The sequence below is a fragment of the Apium graveolens genome, chromosome 10 (assembly GCF_009905375.1).
Source record: "Apium graveolens cultivar Ventura chromosome 10, ASM990537v1, whole genome shotgun sequence".
Classification (NCBI taxonomy): domain Eukaryota; kingdom Viridiplantae; phylum Streptophyta; class Magnoliopsida; order Apiales; family Apiaceae; genus Apium; species Apium graveolens.
The window spans coordinates 80,780,842-80,796,404 of NC_133656.1; the positions used below are offsets into that span (position 1 = coordinate 80,780,842).

At 35.6% G+C, this 15,563-nt stretch overlaps 1 long non-coding RNA gene and 1 other non-coding gene across 3 annotated transcripts; one reads left to right on the plus strand and one right to left on the minus strand.

Moving 5' to 3' along the window:
- Positions 1 to 2,994: 2,994 nt before the first annotated feature.
- LOC141692915 (uncharacterized) lies at positions 2,995 to 6,674 on the minus strand. 2 transcript variants are annotated; one of them, XR_012562954.1, is made up of 6 exons: positions 5,530 to 6,674; positions 5,350 to 5,453; positions 5,029 to 5,204; positions 4,719 to 4,917; positions 3,606 to 3,781; positions 2,995 to 3,380 (listed from the first exon to the last, which is right to left on the minus strand). It is a non-coding gene; the product is annotated as an uncharacterized LOC141692915 (long non-coding RNA). The 2 variants fall into 2 exon arrangements; XR_012562955.1 differs by lacking the exon at positions 2,995 to 3,380 and having other exon boundaries at positions 3,643 to 3,781; positions 5,350 to 5,433; positions 5,530 to 6,673.
- A 3,174-nt stretch (positions 6,675 to 9,848) lies between these two features.
- Positions 9,849 to 9,955, plus strand: LOC141694744 (small nucleolar RNA R71). Its single transcript, XR_012564028.1, has one exon. It is a non-coding gene; the product is annotated as a small nucleolar RNA R71 (small nucleolar RNA).
- Positions 9,956 to 15,563: the final 5,608 nt, after the last annotated feature.

Sequence of the window (15,563 nt, forward strand, 5' to 3'; positions counted from 1 at the left end):
TTCAGTTACTCAAGAAATCTGGAAATGCAGTATTTGATCCAGAAAACCAGTAGCATTATTTACAAGTCCTGGTACATTACTTTTTCTAGTTGTTAGTTGAGTTATCCTCTCTATTTAATTTGTTTGTTAGGTTTAACAATCAAATAGGGGGAGATTGTTGGTGAGACTACGTAGCTGTATGAACAGTTACGTGATAACTCAACACGATAACAACACTAGAACAGGACAGGTTAATAATACTATGTCCACACAAGAAATAAAGAAGAATGAAGACAAGGCAAATACAAAGAATTGGAATATTAGAAGAAAGCCTGAAGTCTATCTACAGGTTACTGAAAGAAGTTAATTAATATGATCATGCCTCAGTGAAGAACAAAGGTTAAAGACTCTCAGGATTTCAGAAATGTTGAAGATTCAGTATACAAGTGATACCGGAAGATTTCAGTATATTGGCATTGATTGAAGATTGACAGTGTTCGAAGCATAGGAATCTGAAGAACTGAAGACAGGGTATAGACAGAGGTTAATGAAGACGTTGTCTAGAGTACCAGAAAGGATTCCAGTGAAAGTACAATTGTTTATTGACAGTCAGTGTTCGAAGTAATAAAGTTGAGGCAAGCTTAACAATGTAATCAAGGCCATAATATGAAGACCTGAATCGGGATTAGTCATCTGTGAACCAGACCAGTTGCACTAGGCGTCAACAGCTCGCGAAAGGAATCTGGGTATTATTTTTAGAAGAATTGTTAAGTTGAGGAAGGTACTTGGATTGAACATTTATATGTTAAAGTATGAGAAGAGGTGCGCGGGGTATACAGCGAAACAGCTCAGGGGACTGGTGAATCTTAAAGTTTAATTGTTAAATTAAATAAATTATTTAATGGACTTTAATATAATTTATTTGATAAACTTAAAATAATTTATCTTATAAACTTTAAATAAGTTTATTTCATAAATCTAAATTAGTTTATTTATATAAGTTATATTTAAGTTTATTTTATAAATTAATTTAATTACAATTTAAACTTAAAAAGAAAAAGAAAAAAATAAAAAGAAAATAGAAAATAGAAAACAAAAATAAACAAAAAAAAACAAAAAAAAAGGAAACAAAAAAAGGAAAAATAAAAAGGAAAAAATAAATAAAAGTTGTCGCCATAAACATGTACAGGTTGGTTTGTTTACTTAGTACATTTATATGTACTATAAATGTAATGGTTAATATGCTTGTCGCCACAGGCAATCATCCCCCCTGGTCACCTTACATCCTGTCGCCACAGAACCTGTATCAGCTTGTCGCCACAGAGAAATAAAGTTGTCACCACACAGAGTTCTCAATTCTAGCCACACAATTTTATTGGATAAAAAGACTACATTTTGCAGCAGAAGAGAGAGCCATTCATTTTTCTGTTCATCTTATCTCCCAAGAGAGGTGGAAAAAATGGCAGCATTGATTTACAGAGAAGCTCAAATTTTTTGTATATCTGTTTAACTTCTCACCGGAGTAATGTTATAATGCCCGATCTAATTCTTGTATATTCTTAGGGGCATTATAATCGTTATCCGGTAATTAAATCCTTAGACAAACAAAAGCTAGATTATTGTATAGGATTTGATTTGTAAATCTTTGTAGTAGCTAGGAACTTTATTGTTCTTAGATTGTAGCCGGTTAATTTATTTACCAGAGTGTAGCAACACCCTTCGAGGATTTATATACGAATATATATTTCCCCGAATATCCTGTGTTCCTTATTTTTATTGTTCCAAACACTATTCCTCTCAAGAACACGAAACCACTAACCGAGCACTAAATATTTTATCCGCTAAAGATTTGAAAGAATTTTTAATTTAGTGATTATCGTATTCAACCCCCCCCCCCTTCTACGATAATTCGGGACCTAACAGATCTAGAATTAGTAGCCATAGTGTTTGCCCTAAAAATTTGGAGGCACTACCTGTATGGTGAGAAATGCGAGATTTACACAGACCATAAGAGTCTCAAATATATTTTTACTCAGAAAGAACTAAACATGAGACAGAGGAGGTGGTTAGAATTGATTAAGGACTACGACTGTGAAATTTTGTATCACCCGGGTAAAGCCATTGTGGTGGCTGATGCCCTCAGTAGAAAAGAGAGACTCAAAATGATGATGACATCTGAGGAGTTAGTTAAGGAGTTCGAAAGGATGGAAATTGACGTGAGAATAACCGGTAAAGGAACAGAAGGATTATTTGAGATTAAGCTAGTGTAATAAATGACTGAAAAGATATGAGTGTGTTAGGAAAAGAAGATGAATGAAGAAATAGAAACATTGACCGGTGAGGAAGTCAGATGCGAAAAGGATAAGAAAGGGATCATGAGGTATGCATCCCGAATTTGGATTCCAAATGTGCAACATTTAAAGGATGAGCTGCTGCACGAAGGGCACAGCTCCAAAAATTTGATCCACCCAGGAAGTACGAAAATGTACCTTGACCTTAAGGAATATTATTGATGGCCTAACATGAAAACAGAAGTAGCAGAATGTGTCAGCAAGTGCTTGACATGACATAGAGTGAAGGCTGAACATCAGTGACTGAGTGGACTATTACGACCCTTGGAAATTATGGAATGGAAATGGGAGCGGCCACTACGTCATAAGTGCACATAAGCAACCCCTACTATACAGTTGCATTATGCGTCTTTTGTAACAATAAAAGCGTACAATGACAACAACAGTTAGTGTTGCATAAAATTAAGCCACATCACCACTGTGTCCTCCGTGGCAAGTGACACGTCATATTTCCACTTCAGCAGTGGCCCTACTTTGACACGTCAGCAATGGGTCCCACATTTGCCACATCAGCAGTGGGCCCCACTTTTGCTATGTCAGGAGTGGGTCCCACAATATGTAATGCAACACTGATTTTAGTCATTTGCAACACCATTTTTATTCATATGTAACATCATGTTTAGTCTTATGCAACACCATATAGATTCAAATGCAACACTTCACAAATTAAAAAAATGACATATTTATTCTGCTTTTACATTATTCCTGCCAAACAAGGCATCCAACAATCAATACACCAAGAATCCAATTAAATTTAAAATTTACTAAACTATCAAAGTACCAAATTCTAACTTCAAAAGAACAAATGAACAATTTTTTTTCTTTTCTTTTCTAAATAATGTCACCTACTCATTTCAACTCTAGCCTTTCAACTCATTTTGACGTTATAAAGTAGATAGTGTTTGTTTCCAGCCAGGTAGAGAACTGCCAGTCGATGTGATCCAGAGACAAAAACCCCTGTGTTTGAGATGGCTTTAAACAACATTGGGAAAGGCATCCATGTAGATTTACGCTTCTTTGTTGAGTTGGAACCAATATCTTTAGCAATTCCTGAAAGCAACCATTTTAGTAGACAATAATAAGATAGTCGAGTGAATACTGTTAAACAAAACAAAAATTTATAAGAAAAACCATGCTCCAGCTTAGGGCATTATAGGCAAACCTATATTGAGATAACATTGTACCTTATTCTGGTACAAACTAAATAAATAGTATGCATCGACATACATTTAATTGTAGGATCGAGACAAGCAACCAAAAAAATAAAATACTGACATATTAGTCTTTGATCCAAAAAAATTGCTTTGCACATAATTTCAGCACATAATCTAAGACAACCATGCCCTTCTTTCACAGTCATTAATGAGATTATCGATATTCTTTCCAGAGACATGAAATGCGCCTTTCTCTGGCTTTTGAATTCGGATCCTTCCTAAGTCATCCTGAACAACCTAAAAGAGATTAGGAGATATATAAGAAAAACTGAAACATTTCATTAAAGAGAGGATGAGATAAGACCACAAGAAACACAATAAACTATTATCATATCACGGATGGTTATAAGCTATCAAATTTAACTCTCTTAAATATTCCCATATCACTTTCTTACATGTTTTCATCACAGACAACAGAATAAATATATGCTTCAATTTTGGGATTCCATATTTTTCTATTATAAAAGTTTCCCTGACATTGGACTTTTAGTTCTAAAAACTGAAAAGTAAAGCTGAGAAGATTTTTGAAAAGAAGACGAAACATAATGAATTTTAAAGATTTCGGAGAGGAACAGAGGATAGAAAATAACTAGATAAAATTGGTAAGAGTATTCAAAGAAAATATAGCAAGAGACATATATTACATTTCCTGCCAACTCTTAGCCAATATTTATATAAACCAACTTTGTGAATTATTTTTGAACATCCTAGTACAACCTAGCTCTTTAGCACATTGCCACCATGATACACATTGACCAACAACTTTAATTAGAAATTTCTCCAGAAAACTAAAACTCATCCCTATAATAGCCACTGCTAAACTACTTTTAGAAAGGAGCTTCAGAATGCTAGCTTATAAAGCAGAAGTTGTTGGTAGATAGAGTATAGACCATATATAAAGTGATGAAGCAGAAGGTCTTTGTGACAGTGTAGACTATGGAATGAAGAGGAATCCAATGAAACAAAGTCTAATAGTTCCAATTTCTCAAAGAGGAACTCAAATTTGGTCATCAGGTCCTGGAGTTCGATATTTGATGAAGACACATATGTATATATACAGAAAGTCAGAAAAGCATAATTGAATTGAACTTGAAAATGTTACGCTAAACAAAATGATTAATTCTGTAATTAAAGATTCATAATCCACTAAACAAAGTTCAGCATATAATCTTACTTCAGCAGATAGAAGAAACAAAAAAAGATCTACTGGGGATTCGGTGGGCGGCTGTTGGCAGCAGAGACCCTAGATCCCCACTCGAGCAGCTCTTTGCTTGTATCATCCTTGTGACAAATCACTTCAATGAAGCAAAGACAATCTTTTTTCCTCCCTTTGCTTTCTCTATTGCTTCAACAAGATCTTCCTCACAGTGGACCTGAACAATTCAAGAAATACCGGTGTCAACAATACTTTTTTAAAAAAATAAGCTTCACTGCTCTAACTTGTAAGTAAATGATACATTATGTATTAGGTTTTCTCGACTGACCTTAGTTGTCCAGCATTTTCCTTCACCATTGTGAATCACATCAACTAGTGCGGTGTAGTTCCAGTTCTTGATCACATTGTATGGTCCATCATGGATCTCAACTTCAATGGTATAACCACCGTTATTTATCAAAAAAATGATTTAATTCTGACCGCATCGTAACATTATCGACACATCTTGAGCAGTAACATGCAAGGGATATAGAATTTGTTAATGTGAAATAAAGGAGGAATGATTCTGGTAAAAATGGTGGGATTTTCAACAGTTAACACCATATATGGTCCATTATTGGAAAAACACAGATAACTTGTGATGAGTTACCTGAAAGCTTCCATCACCAATGCAAGAAATTATTCGCTTATCCTTAGTAGCCTGTGCACTAACTGACCACCTAATGGATCCATACTGCATTTTGGAACTCATAACTGTATTATAGCACTTACATTAATACATGCAAATACATTATATACCTTAGGAAATTATATTGAAAGGGATGCTCACCCGCATCCTTTTGGCAATTTCAGCTTCTGGTAATTGAACCAAGGATCCCCTGTCTCAGCAATTATATTAAAAGTCATGCGGAATTTGTTTAATTTGCTTGTTGCAGACAATCTCCTTACCAGGAGCCCTTTATTAATAGACAACCATCATTAATGAGTCATTCATGGTTGTTTCATCATTTGCACATGTCGTGTTTCCACCTGAGGTTGATACATCAGCGTCCCTAAATTGAGAGGGACATAGATCTTCTTGGTATGAATCGTTCCTAACTGCCGCATCTTCCAGCATTAGATGTTCACTAGAACTTTAGGTTTTAATTCCAAGACACCGAATTCTTCACAAAAAATCTCACTAAAAACAAGAAACACACTATCCGGAAACTCCATACACCCTCCGTAAAGCGAAATCAACACATTACAAACAACAACATCAAATGCATACACCATTTTCGGAACCAACCCATGAACTTGCAATCCAAGTCCAACACCCCTACTTACAAGCTTATAACACCCTCTCAAAACACTCCCAATAGCATAACTATTCTGAACAAACACAGAAACCAAACAAGCCCGGGACACCATATTTCTCTCAGACATATCATCAAACACCAACCTTGCACAACCCAGATCACCCAATTTAACATACAAATTAATAAGGGTATTCGACAAAAACATATCCCTAAACAACCTATCTTTAATCACATACAAATGAATCTTTTTAGCCACTTCAATATTAAAACAATTGTTGCACTGAAGAACAATTACCAAATGGATTCGACCCCTTAGGCTTAACAGCACCCACAATACCCCCGTTGCACCTACTCATAAATCGGCACCTTTCTCATCTCTCTTCTTCCCCAAAATTAAGCTTAGGCCTCACAACATCCTCCCTCTTCTTCCCCCAACTCTCATCCCTCTCGAACCCTCCCCCTCTTCTCTCCCTTAAACAATCGAAAGCCCCAAACTTTCTCCACTCGATCGGTATTAGCCATGGTTGGATTTCACAAAGGATTAAAAGAAATAATTTTTTTCTGAATTGTTTTGTTAGCGGAAAAGTTGGAAGATTCACAGGAAAAGAGGAAGAACTGATGAGCGTAGGAAAAACCGATGAGCGTAAGAGAGTTGTACACTGCTATAGGTTTTGGGGTTTATATGAACCAACGATCAAGATTTATCCAAATTATGTTTTTTTAAATTGATTAGATGGTCCTGATTAAAACTGAAACTGCTGATCCGCGTGATGCATTCACCATCCAATACTCTTCTGCCACGTAGTGATCAATTGACTGATTTTCTACTTTCTGTTTACTGAATTAAAGACTAATTAAAATTTAATATTAAATAGCTAGAAAAATTTAAAAATTCTACAAAAATTACTATACACTCAAACAATTGTCTAGATAATTATAAAAATAAAACATCATATTTTTATTATATTTCCCCATTTTTCAATATCTATAAAAAAATATAAAATTGTAAAATTATAAAAATAATATAATATAAAATCTAAATTTTTTTAAAAAAATTTGTACATCTCTAAAATTAGTAGGTAACATCATCCGTACGGTTGGATCGTTTAACAAGAATTTTAAAAAAATAGAATCACCACTCGCGACAAGACTTGGTTATAGGAACCCGTGTTGACCGTAATTTGACTATTATAAAAACACACGATATAAAATCTAATTTTTTTAAAAAAAAATTATACATCTCTAAAATTAGTTGGTGACATCATCCGTACAGTTGGATTGTTGAACAAGAATTTTAAAAAAATAGAATCACCACTCGGGACAAGACTTGGTTATAGGAACTCGTGTTGACCATAATTTGACTATTATAAAAACACACGATGTAAAAACAATTTTTTTAAAAAAAAATTTAGACATCTCTAAAATTAGTAGGTATCATCATCTGTACGATTGGATCGTTGAACAAAAATTTAAAAAAATAGAATCACCACTCGGGACAAGACTTGGTTATAGGAATCCGTGTTGACAGTAATTTGACTATTATAAAACACACGATGTAAAATCTAATTTTAAAAAAAAAATTATAAATCTCTAAACTAAGTAGGTAACATCATCAGTACGGTTGGATCGTTGATTTTTTTTAAAAAAAATAGAATCACCATTCGGGATAAGACTTGGTTATAAGAACCCGTGTTGACCGTAATTTGACTATTATAAAAACACACGATATAAAATCTAATTTTTTTTTAAAAAAAATATACATCTCTAAATCTAGTAGATAACACCATTTGTACGGTTGGATCGTTCAACAAGAATTTTAAGAAAAATAGAATTACCACTCGGGATAAGACTTGGTTATATGAACCCGTGTTGACCATAATTTGACTATTATAAAAACACACGATATAAAATGTAAATTTTTAAAAAAAACATTTAGACATCTCTATATTTAGAAGGTATCATCATCCGTACGGTTGGATCATTGAACAAAAATTTTAAAAAATAGAATCACCACACAAAACAATATTATGTAATGGAAACCCGTGTGCACCGTTGTTTGACTATTATAAAAGCACGTGATATAAAATCTATTTGTTTTTAAAAAAAAAATTATGCATCTCTAAAACTAGTAGGAAACAACATCCGTACGGTTAGATTAATTAAAAATTATTTTAAAAAAATTAGAACATGAATATAACAAATAAATTTTAAGAATAGTACAATAACTAAGGCAACACTAAATAACCTACTGCAACACCAGAAAGCAAATGCAACGCCTGAAGTGCCACGTCAGCTGCAACATCAGCATGACCCGTCAGAATTTAGGGCCCGACATGTGGGTCCCACTGGTGCCACGTCATCATGGCACGTCATCAGTGGGTCCCACATATGGGGCCCAAAATGCTAACGTGGCATGACACGTCAGCATGCCATGTCATCAGCTATGGGTCCCAAACATGCCACCTCCGATTTATTTTCCGTGTCAGCATTTATTAAATAAAAAAATATCTAATGCAACGCTATGACCTCTACTGTTGCATGCTGCGCAACACTAACAGTTATTAGCAACGGTAGCTTCAATGTACTGCAACGCTTTCTCCACTATGTTGTAATAAACTGAAAATTTTATAGATAATGCAACATTTTTCGTGCAACGCTGAATAAAAATCGTTGCCTATGTGCACTTATGGCGTAGTGGACCGAGTGTAACTTTTATTGCAGCACATCACTGCATTCTTCCGTGAGAGCGACAGTCTTTAAATCATCTAGCTTCACTTTCCGAGAGAGAATACCTTTCATAAACTTTGCATAACTAGGAAACTGCTCAAAAGCCTCAGCGAAAGGTATGTTGATATGAAGTCTCTTGAATACCTCCAGAAACTTCTCAAATTGCTTGTCCAACTTTTTCTTCTGCAGCCGCTTAGGAAAAGGCGGTGGAGGATTGATCTGTTTCTCCCGTGTATTACCCTCAGGAGGAGTGTGCTCAATAGTAGTCTTCCTTGGTTCCACTTCTACTCCCTGCTACTCTACTTCTTTTTCAGCCCCAGCTTCTTTAATCAACGCTTGAGTTTGTTCGGGATTCGCAACCTTTCCAGACCTCAAAGTGATTGTCTTTACCTGCTCCTTAGCTTCCATCTTTCCTGGTACTTCAGTGTCACTAGGTAGTGTACCAGGCTGACGATATAGCAAGGCATTGTCAATTTTCCCAATTTGATTTTCCAAGATCTTGATAAAAACAGCTTGACTCTTGCATATAAGCTTCAACTCCTCTAATTTAGATTTTTCATTGGCTTGTTGCAGTTAAAGTTGTTGTCTTGGTGCATATTACGGTTGCTGAAAACCACAGGGGTTGTACTGCTTAGCTGGATACTGCTGATAAGGCTTTTGAACCGCATTATGAGCGTTGCTCCAACTGAAATTAGGATGATTGGGGTTGTTGGGATGATAAGTGGCTGGCACAGGTTGCTGCGAACACTGAAAGTTGCTCACAAACTGAGTTGATTCACTAGAAATTATGCACTGATCAGTCTCATGGGCACCAGCACAAAGCTCACTGACACTAGTGATTTGATTAACTCAATAATTAGGCAAAGTGTCCACCTTATCGTCAAAGCCTTAAGTTGGGCAGCTATAGAAGTTGCTACATCCAACTCCAAAATTTCTGCTACTTTTTCCTGAGTCATTCTCTGGGAATGATTCTGGTACTCATTAGCAGCCATCAGTTCAATAAGTTCATAAGCTTCATCATAGCTTTTAGCCCACAAGACTCCTCCTGATGCTGCATCAAGCATGGGTCTAGAAGTAGCACCCAATCCATTGTAGAAACAGTTAATAATCATCAAATCAGGCATTGCCATGATGTGGGCACTTCCTTAGCATCTCCTTATATCGATCCCAAGCCCCACACAGAGATTCTCCATTTTGTTGAGCAAACTGAGTAAGAGCATTCCTGATTGCAGCAGTCTTCTCCATAGGGAAGAATTTAGTGAGAAACTTTTAAGCAAGATCTTCCCAAGTGGTGATAGACCCTGCTGGTAGAGAATGTAACCAGCACTTAGCTTTGTCCCTCAGAGAGAATGGAAAGAGTCATAGCTTGATAGCATCTTCAGTCACATCATTGAACTTGAAAGTGTCACGGATCTCGATGAAATCCCTGATGTGTATGTTGGGGTCTTCAGTAGGAGAACCCCCAAACTGAATTGAGTTTTGTTTCATCTGAATCGTGCTTGACTTGATCTCAAAAGTGTTAGCCCTGATGGTTGGACTGATGATGCTTGATTGAATGTCATTAATCTTAGGCTGAGAATAGTCCATCAAAGGCTTAGGATTTTCTGCTTCATCTCCCATCTTTACTAAAACTGGTTCCTCCACTTTCTCTTCTTCTTCTACCTTCTTTTCTTCCTCAAAAACTTCCGTTTGAACCACCATAAGTTCTTCCTCGGCTTTATTGGTTTTAACTGATTGATTATGATTATACGAAATAAATGAAATAAGATAAAGGCTATATATATTTATAGAATATTAATACTCGTTGGATCGTATTGGATCGAAAAATAAGTTACTTAGCCGCTAAGTAACTGCAAAAACGATCTGATTCGATACCCGTATTGGATAATTATCCAAACTGGACTTCTTATAAAACACTTTATATGAAAATAATGTAATAATATTCCATCTTTCAAGAATACAGGTTTTATTGATCTATCGAAATAATTATCTTATCAAAAAATTTACGTTGGAAAGCGTACGGGTCAAACCGTAATCTGGATTGAAAAAGTCAAAACACGGAAAATGTTCAGAATTATCAGATTAGATTCAGAAGGAGTTTTTCGAAGAGTTTCGGGTTTTAAAAACATAAAATCGGTTGAATTTGGATGATTCCCAGTTTTATAAAATAGTTTTGTAATTATACAGAATTTTTTAGTAAATTTATAAATTATTTTAAAATTATATAACAACTCAAAAATTAGCAGAAAAATATCACAATTACCTATATTTTATTCTGGACATATAAAAATTAACATACTCACATTTTATCACATTATACATCCAATTATCAATATTAACCATTAAATAATTCACCAAAATTCACATATTAATCACATAATAATCATTTATTGATAAAAATAATTACACGCGATAACTTGGATATTACATCCTTCCCCCCTTAAAAGGATTCTGTCCTCAGAATCTCCTAAGTATACAAATGAGGGTACTTTTCTCGCATACCACTTTCTAGTTCCCAGGTTGACGCTTCAACCTTTGGGTTTCTCCACTGTACTCTTACTAAATTTACAACTCTATTCCTCAATACCTTTTCTCTACTTTCTAGAATCTTTATTGGATTCTCTACATAAGATAAATTTGCTTGAAGTTCTATCGGCTCATATTCGATCACATGTGTAGAATCTGGATTATACTTCTTAAGCATTGATACGTGAAAGACATTATGAATGTGCTCCATGTGCAGGGGTAACGCTAATTCGTATGCTACTTTGCTGACACGTTTTAAAATTTCAAAAGGTCTAATGTATCTAGGACTCAGCTTTCCTTTCTTTCCAAACCTAGAAAATCCTTTCCATGGTGACACCTTCAGTAATACTAGATCTCCTTCCTTGATTTCCATATCTTTTCTTGATTGATCTGCATATTTTTCTGATGATTTTGTGCTGCAATTAACCTTTTCTGGATAACTTCCATAACTTCTTTTGTCTGTTGCACCAATTCGGGACCAAGTATTTTACGTTCTCCGACTACGTCCCAATAAATTGTGATCGACATTTGCGTCCATAAAGAGCTTGTAGGGAGGAATTCTGATATTGGCATGATAACTGTTATTGTAAGCAATTTACACTAAGGGAAAATGTTCATCCCAATTTCCTTTGAAATCATTGGCATAAACACGTAACATATCTTCAATAGTCTGGATTATTCTTGCGCTTTGGCCGTCAATCTGCGGATGATAAGCCGTACTCATATTTAATTTAGTTCCTAAGCATTCTTGAAAACTTTTCCAAAATCTTGAATTGAAGCGTGGATCTCGATCTGATACAATAGACATAGGGACTCTATGACGGACTACTATTTCCTTCAAATATATATGAACCAAATTGTCCAATGAAAATATTTCATTCAAAGGCAAGAAATGAGTAGATTTAGTCCGTCTGTCCACTACAACCCAAATGGCATCATGGTTCGCTTTCGTCCTTGGTAAGACAACTATGAAATCCATAGCAATGTGCTCCCACTTCCATTCTGGAATTTCTAACGGTTGTAATAACCCACTTGGCCTCTGGTGCTCAGCCTTAACTCTTTGACACGTGTAACATTTACTAACCCATTCCGTAATTTCTCTTTTGATATCCGGCCACCAATAATTCTCTTTTAAATCTATGTACATCTGGTACTTCCTGGATGGATTGGATACTTTGAATTGTGAGCTTTCAATAGAATTTCATTCTTTAATTCTGCCACCGGTAAAATCCAAATTCTTGAAGAAAATCTGAGAATACCTTGATCATCCTTTTGAGTGCATAACTCTTCTCCTACCAAACAATTATTATCTTGATTCATTATTTCCTTTTGACATTTTTTATCTTTTCTAACAATTCTGGCTGAAAAGTCATACTATACATCTTTGCTTTATCAGGTTTGCAAGTTCTGACTTCCAATTCCAATTTCTGAAATTCCTTATATAATTCTTCAGGTACTATTAACACAATCAATCTTTCCTTTCTGCTTAATGTGTCTGCTACTACATTCGCTTTTCCTGGGTGATAGTTAATCATGCAATCATAGTCCTTGATTAACTCCAGCCATCTTCGCTATCTCATATTAAGTTCCTTTTGCATGAATATGGACTTTAAACTTTTATGGTCTGTATAAATCTCGCATTTTTCTCCATATAGATAATGTCTCCAGATCTTCAAGGTGAATACTATTGCTGCTAGTTCCAAGTCATGAGTAGGATACTTCTGTTCATGAGGTTTCAGTTGTCTAGATGCATATGAAATAACTATATCATGCTGCATCAAAACACAACCTAATCCCTTATGAGAAGCATCACTATAGATTATGAAATTTCCTTGATCATCTGGAAGTGATAAAACAGTGATGTGATCAATCTCTTCTTTAATTCTTGAAAACTTTCTTCACATTTCTCGTTCGATATAAACTTCTCATTTTTCCTGGTAAGCTTTGTCAAAGGTATCGCAATCTTCGAGAAATCTTGAACAAATCTTCGATAATATCCTGCCAATTTTAAAAAACTTCTCACTTCTGTTGGTGTTATTGGGCGTTCCCAATTCATAACAGCTTCAATCTTCACTGGGTCTACTTTGATTCCTTCATTACTAACTACGTGCCCTAAGAATTGAACTTCTTGTAACCAAAATTCGCACTTTAAAAACTTGGCATATAACTTCTCATTTCTTGAAATTTATAAAGATATCCTTAGATGCTCTTCGTGATCTTCCGTTGACTTTGAGTAGATCAAAATATCATCGATAAGCATAATGACAAACTTGTCCAAATATTCCTTAAATATTCTGTTCATTAAGTCCATAAATGCTGTTGGGGCATTGGTCAATCCAAAAACATCACTAAGAATTCATAATGACCATACCTTATTCTGAAAGTTGTCTTTGGTATATTTTTGGGTTTTATCTTTAGTTGGTAATATCCGAATCTCATATCAATCTTAGAGAAATACTTGGCTCCTTTTAACTGGTCAAACAAATCGTCAATTCAAGGTAATGGATATATGTTCTTGATAGTAAGCTTATTGAGTTTTCGATAGTCGATGCATAACCTCATGCTTCCGTCTTTCATCTTAATAAATAGTACCGGTGCACCCTATGGGGATACACCGGGTTGAATCACTCCTTTTTCCAATAATTCTTGCAATTGCTTTGCCAACTCCTTCATTTCAACATGCGACATTCTATACGGGGCTTTAGATACTTGTTCTATTCCAGGTGCTAAGTCGATCACAAACTCAAATTTTCCATCTGGAGGAAGTCCTGGTAACTCGTCTGGAAATACGTCTGGAAATTCATTTACCATAGGAATGTCTTCTAGTTTTGCTGGCTCCTGACTTCTATCTATCACATAAGAAATGAAATACTCACATCCTTATCGTAGTAACTTCTTAGCTTGAATCATCATCAAGAACTTCTTTGCTTGCTTCTGACCTTTAAACGTCACCATTTTCTCGTCTGGCGTCTTCAAGATTACTTTCTCGTTACGACAGTCTATCTGAGCTTTGTGCTTAGATAGCCAGTCCATTCCTAAAATAAAGTCAAACTCTCCTAACTTAAATGGTATCAGTCAACACCAAACTTATTACCAGAAATCTCAATCTCACAATTCGCACATACTTGGTCAACTAATACACGCTCCTGATTTTCTAATTCTACCGTCATATTCTTATTTAACAATTCAACTTATCAATAAAATCTTGAGAAATAAATCATCGAGTTGCTCCCGAATATACTAGCACTTTAGCACATAAAGAATTCACAGTAAGCGTACCTGCCACAACATCAGTGTCCATGATATCATCCTTCACAGACATGTCAGAACTCTAGCTCTGGGAGGTTCATTCAAGGTTGTAGTAGCTCCCATGATTCTGAACGTATTATTGACTGGAACTGGTGCCTTGCAATCCCTTGCTATATATCCTGGATTTCCGCACTTGAAACATATAAACCCAATTGCTACAACATTGCATGCCTTATTTCTGGTAGGTTGATCCTTGTTGGCTAGCTCTCTGACTGGTTGATTACGGCAGTCCCTTAAATAGTGCCCCTCTGGTTGCATTTGTAGCAAACCACAACTTGCTTCAAACTCCTCCATGCTTCTTTCCATATACCTGGAAGTCTTGTAAAGCTGGCCTCTGATGGGGTGGCTGGTTCCCAGTGGATGGACGGTTACCTTGTCCTTCGTTTCCTGCATTCTACCTATTAAAATTCCTTCTGGGATGACACTTGCCTTTCCTCTGATTAAAACTTGGAAGCTCCCCTGCTTGGGACTGTCCTTCACTTCCCTCAAACTTCCTTTTCTTATTTTCTTTCTCCTTCTGAGACATTTAACTTTCTGTCTCTGCAATTATAGCTTTCTGCACAACTCCCGCATACGTATCCAATTCAAATATGGCCACTTTCCCTCGGATCCATGTATTAAGAACTTGTTGGAACCTCTTAGCTTTCTTCCTATCAGTGTCCACATATGATGGTACAAACCTAGACAAATCCTCAAACTTACTTTCATAATCTGTCACTGACATATTCCCCTGCTTTAACTCCAAAAATTTCAATTCCATTTAATCCTGAACAAACTGAGGAAAATACTTTTCTAAAAACAACTCCTTGAATTTATCCCATGCAACATCATCTGTAACTTCCCACGTCTTAACAGTTTCCCACCAGTAGGTGGCTTCATTCTTCAGATAGTAACTCGCAAACTCAGTTTTATGTTCCTCTCTCACCTTGGCATTTTGGTTATTGTTGTCTTGGTTGTTGTTGTTGGTTTATGCATTCTGGTTGGTGAAACGATTATTTCTTCT